Source organism: Triturus cristatus, chromosome 4_2 (assembly GCF_964204655.1).
Source record: "Triturus cristatus chromosome 4_2, aTriCri1.1, whole genome shotgun sequence".
NCBI lineage: Eukaryota > Metazoa > Chordata > Amphibia > Caudata > Salamandridae > Triturus > Triturus cristatus.
The window spans coordinates 356,714,382-356,722,811 of record NC_140586.1 but is presented as its reverse complement, the minus strand read 5'-3'; positions in this window follow the sequence as shown (position 1 = coordinate 356,722,811).

Below are 8,430 nucleotides of genomic sequence, written 5' to 3'. Positions count from 1 at the left end.
TGGGGGAAAACAAAAAGTCCATCACGCATTTGCTTACAATTATCTGCTACATCGTCGTGCTCTAACTCCTCAGAATATTTCCGAAACAGCCCAAGGACCTCTGCAGCAAACACCTCAGTAAAATACAGCTGCTCCCTTTCCTGCCACGGTTTCATACTATCTAGAAGTTCAGAGGTGGGGGCAGTGCTACGAACTGCTTTACGAGCAGCAGATCTAAGCTGGGACGCACGCTCAGCGGTCAACATAGAATGAGTTTCTCGTGCCTTGTGTTCCTCCGAACCAGAGTCCTTATCTGACTCATGAGGGGCAGAAGGAACAGTGGACGGAGGTGGAGGACGATCTAATAATAAGAAATCATCTTGTGGTTTATTAAGTATAGGATAAAGGGGCTGCCGAACAGCGTATTGGCCAGTTACCTGTAAATTGCGCTCCCTATCTTCTCTCTCTTTTAACTCTTTTATTTCATTGTTTTTCAACTCTAATGCTTTCGCATAAATGTTCTTTCGCTGTTCTTTTTCAATCAAGGCTTGCTCACGTTTCATTCATTCACGCACTTCTTTCTCCCACATTCGTACACAGTCAAACCTATCTTGCCTAGTCTTTCGCTTAAACATACATTGTTCCACATACTCAATCTTTCTTAAATCAAATGACCCATGCATAGGCCAACGCAACTCAGAATCCTTACGAGTGTATTTATTCCATAATGTGCTGTACATTATAGAAGAAAGACCATACCTAATATACATATCCCTATTAGGCGTCCCCTCCTGGGACGGGCGGTTGTGCTTCATCGAGTCTCAAATTGGTACCACTACAAAAGCAACACATCCTACGAAGTGTGCTAATAACAGGCATGCCAAAAATAGTGCAGAATATGCAGTATTATAATCAAAGTAGCACTTAAGGTACCTTTAGTACGATGTGCTGTTCAAATCAATTCAGATAGAGAAAATTCTCCTCATTGCCTGCCTATATAAATTGCAATTTATATATGAATCTCATAGAAATCCAAGTTGGCCAACACAAATTCCAAAATACAAAAGCCGCAGTAAGTGTTACTTGTTACACGATAGCCCCCGCGCTGGGAACAGTGGGTACTTAATTGCACTACATTTCCTAGCATCCTGTGGGAAGAGTAGGAGGGGGTGTGTGCTTGCGGTGATCACCGGACATTAGAGACGGAGATATAAGCGTCTCTCTCCCTCTCCTCGAAGCTTGACAATCCCTCCGTTTTGGATGGACCACGCCTCCTCACAGCTGTGCATCGAACTGTGTGCCTGCCGGAGAACTCTTCGTCTGCATCGTGTTTGCTGCCAAAACCCTTCCGACCTGGACCGCTCGTAGCCAGTTGTATTCGGAACCCTTTCCTGCCTTGGAGCTCTTTGGCTGCAGCGCTTGTGCTGCTATCCCATTCGGACCCGCTCAGTCCGTACCTAGTTGAACCCGGATCTTTGCCTGACTATTTTGATACCCCTCGCTCACAGCAGATTCGTACCACCGGATAGGCGTTTTGGGCAGCAGAGAAACGCCTTCATTTTGCTTTCGCCGATCCGTTTTCCCTCGGATTTCCAGTACGCGTTTTGCCTCGTCCCCATTGGCTGCCTCTCCTCTACACCGCCATAGACCCAACCCCTGCCTCAGACTTAACGCTGTCAGAATCGGACGCTTCCCGCTTCCATTCCCCCGCCGGACCGGACTTTCCCTGCACTGCTAACCCGGATCCTTCTCCTGTGTGATTTCTTACCTCGCGGCTGGAACTCTGCTGTGTTGCCGTGTAGAGTCTCTCCAGGTGATCGTGTGGGATATCCCGAACATCCCGAACAGTGGAACATCAAGTCACATCTAAAGGTGTTCTACTCTACTAAGAACTACGTTTCTACCACCTGCTACGTTATTGAGACGCCTCTTCCTGATTACTGAACTGGTGAGTCCGTAAGAACACACCTCCTGGGAAGGGGAGTAGAAGGGGAGCGGATTTAGCAGGATTAGGTAGGCGGGTGGGGAAGAATAGAAGGGGAGCTTTACTTATCATGTCCCTTACTCTCTCTCTCTCTCTGTAGGGAATCAGTCTCCTGACATCTCAGCCTGGAACACGCTTACCTGACACACAATCATATCCAGCCGTCCCTTCCTTGAAGTCTGGTGGTCCTACGCTATCTCCTACCTCCCAGTGGGGCAGCAGGTCAGAGGTCGAGATTGTTTTAAAATCTGGTCGTGCCTTGAGGGGAGAGAGGAGACATATCTTCGTCCCCGAGGTTTTGTATCCTTTTACTGGAATTCGTGTCCTGACAGATTGTCAAGCCCACGTCTTTCCCAACCCCCGGGCGAAGATGGATAAGGGTATAATATGCGGAGCAGAAGCTATGGCAGACCCCCACCAGGTAGTCACAATGTCACAGTTAGCCGAAGTAGTTCACAACCTACAACAAGAGCTTCAAGCGGTAAAGGATGAGAACATCCTATTACACTTGGAGTTAAACACTATCAAGACTCAAAACAAGTCCAATGTCAGTCCTTCAGATGGGTCTGTTAAAACAAAAAAGACGTATATACAACCGGCTCGTTTTCAGATGCCTTCTCCGGTGGCAGATGCCCCTGTAGGGGTTCAACCCGCACCGGTGAACGTTACGGTACTTACTCCTCCTCAAACCCCTCTGGCAATGCCTGAGAGGTTCTCTGGAGACAGTCTGAAATACTCAGTGTTCATGAATCAATGCCATTTGCAGTTTTTGTGTCGCGCAGCCTCCTTCCCTGACGACGCTGCAAAAGTGGCATTCATCATCTCTTATTTATCTGGCAATGCTGCCTTATGGGCGGTTCCATTAATAGAAAACGATGACCCCATTCTGTATGATCTGGCCCGATTTAAGGAACGCATGAAAAATCTTTTTGCTCGGCACGCCTACATGCAGGCTAGCGATAACGAGTTATTAGGGCTGAAACAAGGCTCCACTGACCTGGTAACTTACATCACCACCTTCAATCGGCTGGTGGCGGAGACGCATTGGCCCGAAGAAAAACGCACTTCTTTATTCTATCGAGGACTGCGTGACGACTTGAAGGATATACTCTCACAAATAGTGGACCCACCAGAAGATTGTGCTTCATTTATCGATCTGGTGGTTAAGATGGACCACCGGCTTAATGAGAGAAAGGGAGAACGTACGAAGGGTGCTTTTCCTCGCTTATTGGTGACGCGTAGTGAGAGAAAGGAGCAAAAAGATGGAACTGAACCTATGCAGATAGGGGGAATCCGAGGTCCTCTCAGTAAAGAGGAGAAAGAGAAGCGCAGAAAACTTGATCTGTGCTTATACTGTGGTAAAGGGGGTCATTATGCCCGAGAGTGCTCTGTTAGACCAAAGACTGGTAGTAGACCTGCTGGGGGCAAGACAGGAATACCTTGAAGACATGTAAAAAAAGGGTTTTATCCGGCACTCGACCTCGCCAGTCTCTTCCCCTCTTTTTTTTATACCCAAGAGGGAAGGGGGTTTACGTGCCTGCCTGGATTACAGAGCATTGAACAAGGTCACTATAAAGAACAAGTATCCTCTCCCTCTCATTCCAGGCCTTCTGGACCAAGTCCGTAAAGCTAAGGTGTTCACTAAACTCGATCTACGGGGAGCTTATCATCTCATTCGAGTGAAAGAGGGAGATGAATGGAAGACGGCTTTCCGCACAAAGTTTGGCCTCTATGAGTACTGCGTGATGCCGTTTGGCCTATGTCACGCTCCAGCAGCGTTTCAATTTTTCATCAATGAAATACTGAGAGAATACCTTGATGTGTGCGTCATCGTATATATAGACGATATTTTAGTGCATTCCCAGAACAGGCAAGAACACGTCTCCCACGTGAAGAAGATTCTCCAGATACTCATGGACAACCATCTTTTTGCTAAACTGGAGAAGTGTCTCTTTCACGTAGAAAAGGTTGATTTTCTAGGGTTTGTGATTTCCCCTGAGGGCATTACTATGGACCCGAAGAAAGTGTCGGCCATCACACAGTGGGCCAGTCCCACCTCCATCAAGGACATACAATCCTTCCTTGGCTTCGCCAATTTCTACAGGCGTTTCATAGACCACTTCTCAGACCTCATCACGCCCATCACCAGGCTCTTAAAAAAGGGGGTGGTATTCCAGTGGGACGACAAAGCAGAAGACTCGTTCCAATATTTAAAAAGCAAATTCGTGTCAGCTCCGATTTTGCGACATGCAGACGAAACACGGCCCTATTATCTGGAAGCTGATGCGTCTCAGTATGCGGTGGGTGGGGTCCTTCTGCAGAGAGACCTGGGGACAGGAACACTTCATCCTGTAGCTTATTTTTCAAAGACCCTTGCTCCCGCAGAACAAAATTACACAATCGGAGAGAGAGAACTCCTCGCGATTAAATTGGCATTCCAAGAGTGGAGACACTATTTATTGGGTTCTCCACATGTCATCACGATATATTCAGATCACAAGAACCTGCAGTTTTTTAGATCAGCAAAGGCGCTCACCCCTCGCCAGATGCGATGGGTGGCTTTCTTTTGTGAGTATGATTTCGTCATAACTTTCAGGCCCGGGGCACAACACGGCAGAGCAGATGCCTTGTCCCGATTAGGCAAGGAAGCAAGACACATCATAGAAGAGCCGGTGCCTTTGATACCAACTCATAAAATTGTGGCAGCGGGGGAAACAAAGGAGGAACCTATTACCCCTTTTATCGAAAGATTACTAGCCGCCTACACTGCCCTTAGTCAAGACGAATGGTTACAAGACCCTGTGAACACAATCACACACTCTCTATTCTATCATGGAGGGTTGTTGTAAATTCCTTCTAGGGAGTTACAGAAGGAAATCATCCAGTGGTGTCATGCTCTACCTCTTGTGCGACATCCTGGGGGGTAAAGACTTTACAATTGTGCAAACGACGGTTTTGGTGGCCCAACATGTCGTTGTGTATCCAGGAGTACGTGAAGGCTTGTCCCGTTTGCGCTCGACAGAAAGCCCTTAGATGCGCTCCCGCGGGGTTGTTGCACCCTCTACCAGTTCCCTCAAGACCCTGGTCATCCATTAGTATGGATTTTATAACAGATCTACCTCGATCGCAAGGGTACACAGCCATACTCGTGGTTGTAGACATGCTAACAAAGATGGCCCATTTTGTACCGCTCAAAAAACTCCCCTCAGCCAAGGAACTTATAGAAGTATTTATCATGAATGTAGTACGTTTGCATGGACTGCCTTCAGTGATTGTTTCCGATAGAGGCCCCCAATTCATTTCAAAATTCTGGCAGGGAATCTGCAATGCTCTTCATTTAGACCATCGCCTATCCTCTGCATATCACCCGCAAACAGATGGGCAAACAGAACGCAGGAATCAGACCCTGAAACAGTTTTTAAGGTGTCTGTTGAGTACTGTTACAGGAGAGTGGATACTGGCTCTGCCGTTGGCGGAATTTGCCTACAATAACACTGATCACTCGGCTACCAAGGTGTCTCCCTTTTATTTTTCCTATGGATATCATCCTACATTTTTACCTTTGTCTCTGCCCCTTTCTGTAGCACAATTCCCTGCTGTTGCTGAACATCATGCCTTACTCACACAGATATGGGAACAAGTGATACATGCACTCACTGAGGCTAAAGATAGGACGAAAAAACATGCAGACACACTGAGAAGACCCGCTCCCGAGTATCAAGAAGGCGACCAAGTTTGGTTAGCCACTAAACACTTGCGACTGCCGGGACCTCGCAAACTACAACCCAGATATACAGGGCCTTATAGGGTAAAACAAGTAATCAACCCTGTGGCCATGAAGTTAACCCTCCCCGAGGAAATGAAGATTCACCCTGTGTTCCATACTTCTCTATTAAAACCGTATGTAACACCATCTTGTTCGGAACCCCCACCCCCTCCACTACTCATTGACGGAGAAGAAGAGTTTGAAGTCAGGCGCATTGTAGATTCTAGACGGGTGCAAGGTAAACTGCAATATTTAGTGGATTGGGTGGGCTATAGCCCTGATGACAGAACATGGGAGCCAGCTGCTCAAGTACATGCCCCTTCTCTTGTAAGAAGATTTCACGCCCTGAATCCCAGCAAACCCAGACCAGTGGGGAGGTCTTTGCGGGGGGGAACTGTTACACGATAGCCCCCGCGCTGGGAACAGTGGGTACTTAATTGCACTACATTTCCTAGCATCCTGTGGGAAGAGTAGGAGGGGGTGTGTGCTTGCGGTGATCACCTGACATTAGAGGCGGAGATATAAGCGTCTCTCTCCCTCTCCTCGAAGCTTGACAATCCCTCCGTTTTGGATGGACCACGCCTCCTCACAGCTGTGCATCGAACTGTGTGCCTGCCGGAGAACTCTTCGTCTGCATCGTGTTTGCTGCCAAAACCCTTCCGACCTGGACCGCTCGTAGCCAGTTGTATTCGGAACCCTTTCCTGCCTTGGAGCTCTTTGGCTGCAGCGCTTGTGCTGCTATCCCATTCGGACCCGCTCAGTCCGTACCTAGTTGAACCCGGATCTTTGCCTGACTATTTTGATACCCCTCGCTCACAGCAGATTCGTACCACCGGATAGGCGTTTTGGGCAGCAGAGAAACGCCTTCATTTTGCTTTCGCCGATCCGTTTTCCCTCGGATTTCCGGTACGCGTTTTGCCTTGTCCCCATTGGCTGCCTCTCCTCTACACCGCCATAGACCCAACCCCTGCCTCAGGCTTAACGCTGTCAGAATCGGACGCTTCCCGCTTCCATTCCCTCGCCGGACCGGACTTTCCCTGCACTGCTAACCCGGATCCTTCTCCTGTGTGATTTCTTACCTCGCGGCTGGAACTCTGCTGTGTTGCCGTGTAGAGTCTCTCCAGGTGATCGTGTGGGATATCCCGAACATCCCGAACAGTGGAACATCAAGTCACATCTAAAGGTGTTCTACTCTACTAAGAACTACGTTTCTACCACCTGCTACGTTATTGAGACGCCTCTTCCTGATTACTGAACTGGTGAGTCCGTAAGAACACACCTCCTGGGAAGGGGAGTAGAAGGGGAGCGGATTTAGCAGGATTAGGTGGGCGGGTGGGGAAGAATAGAAGGGGAGCTTTACTTATCATGTCCCTTACCCTCTCTCTCTCTCTGTAGGGAATCAGTCTCCTGACATCTCAGCCTGGAACACGCTTACCTGACACACAATCATATCCAGCCGTCCCTTCCTTGAAGTCTGGTGGTCCTACGCTATCTCCTACCTCCCAGTGGGGCAGCAGGTCAGAGGTCGAGATTGTTTTCGAATCTGGTCGTGCCTTGAGGGGAGAGAGGAGACATATCTTCGTCCCCGAGGTTTTGTATCCTTTTACTGGAATTCGTGTCCTGACATTACTAAACTACCTTACCAATCCCAGGCATAAAAACCAACAGCAAGCGCCGCAGAACGACTCTTACCAATCACTTGGTGTCCAGGTTCCAACTGCCAAGTTCTAAAATCGACCAAATGGTCACTGCACGACGAATCAACAGAAGAGATCCCAGTCGAGGACCGGCACCACCTGGATGGTCAGATCAGAAAGAAAGGAAAAACGCTGTGGTTGCCAAGACGCGGGTCTCATCGGGCAGCGATCGCGTCCAGAGCGAGATTACAATCCTTCATCGCGACCAGTCCTTCGGGCATCCGAGTCGCCGATGAGCACCACGTTGGGCGCCAATTTGTAGAAGTGAACCTCAGCTAGGCCTACCAGTGCAAGGGGTTCGCCCTTCTCTGCACAGAGTCCTCAGACCAATAGGAAGAAGTTGGCACAGAAACTGGAATAGAAAATAAAAAGTTTAATAAACCTCATGAGGTGGAACTACATTCACACAGCACCCTTCGGTATTGAATGAAGTAGCACACCGAACAGAAGGAGCATGGTCCTTTTATACCCACACAGGGGCTCAAAAAGAAGGCGGTACAAGTACAGAAGAAGGTTTTATGCACATATAAGGTCATATAGAAATGCACAGTCGATAAGTAAGAGGAGTTAACAGTTTGCCAATGCTAGTAAACACATCCTGACAGTTACATACTACTAACAGCTGCAAGGACAGCTGAAAACTCAACTGGGCATGTGCGACGGTGAAAGATGCTAAATATAGTTTGTTTCTAGGCAGATTACAAGAGCAGTCAACACTGAGGGAGGACAGAGCACATGGTGAGTACGTGGCAGCACATGGCAAACAAAATGGCTGCCAGAAATACAAAATGGATTTCACAAAATGGACAAGATAGCCTCTAAATACAAGATGGATTCCGCTAATGCTAATCCAATTGCTGCCAATTTACAACAGGGCCGCACGGCTCCGAGTGCAGGGGTGCCTTTTGGTGTCGGGAAATCTTACCCTCTGTTGATCGCGGTTGGGGTGGGTCCCTGGTTCTGAGGCTGCAGGCATCGTCAGGAGCGTCGAGGTGGGTCCTTGG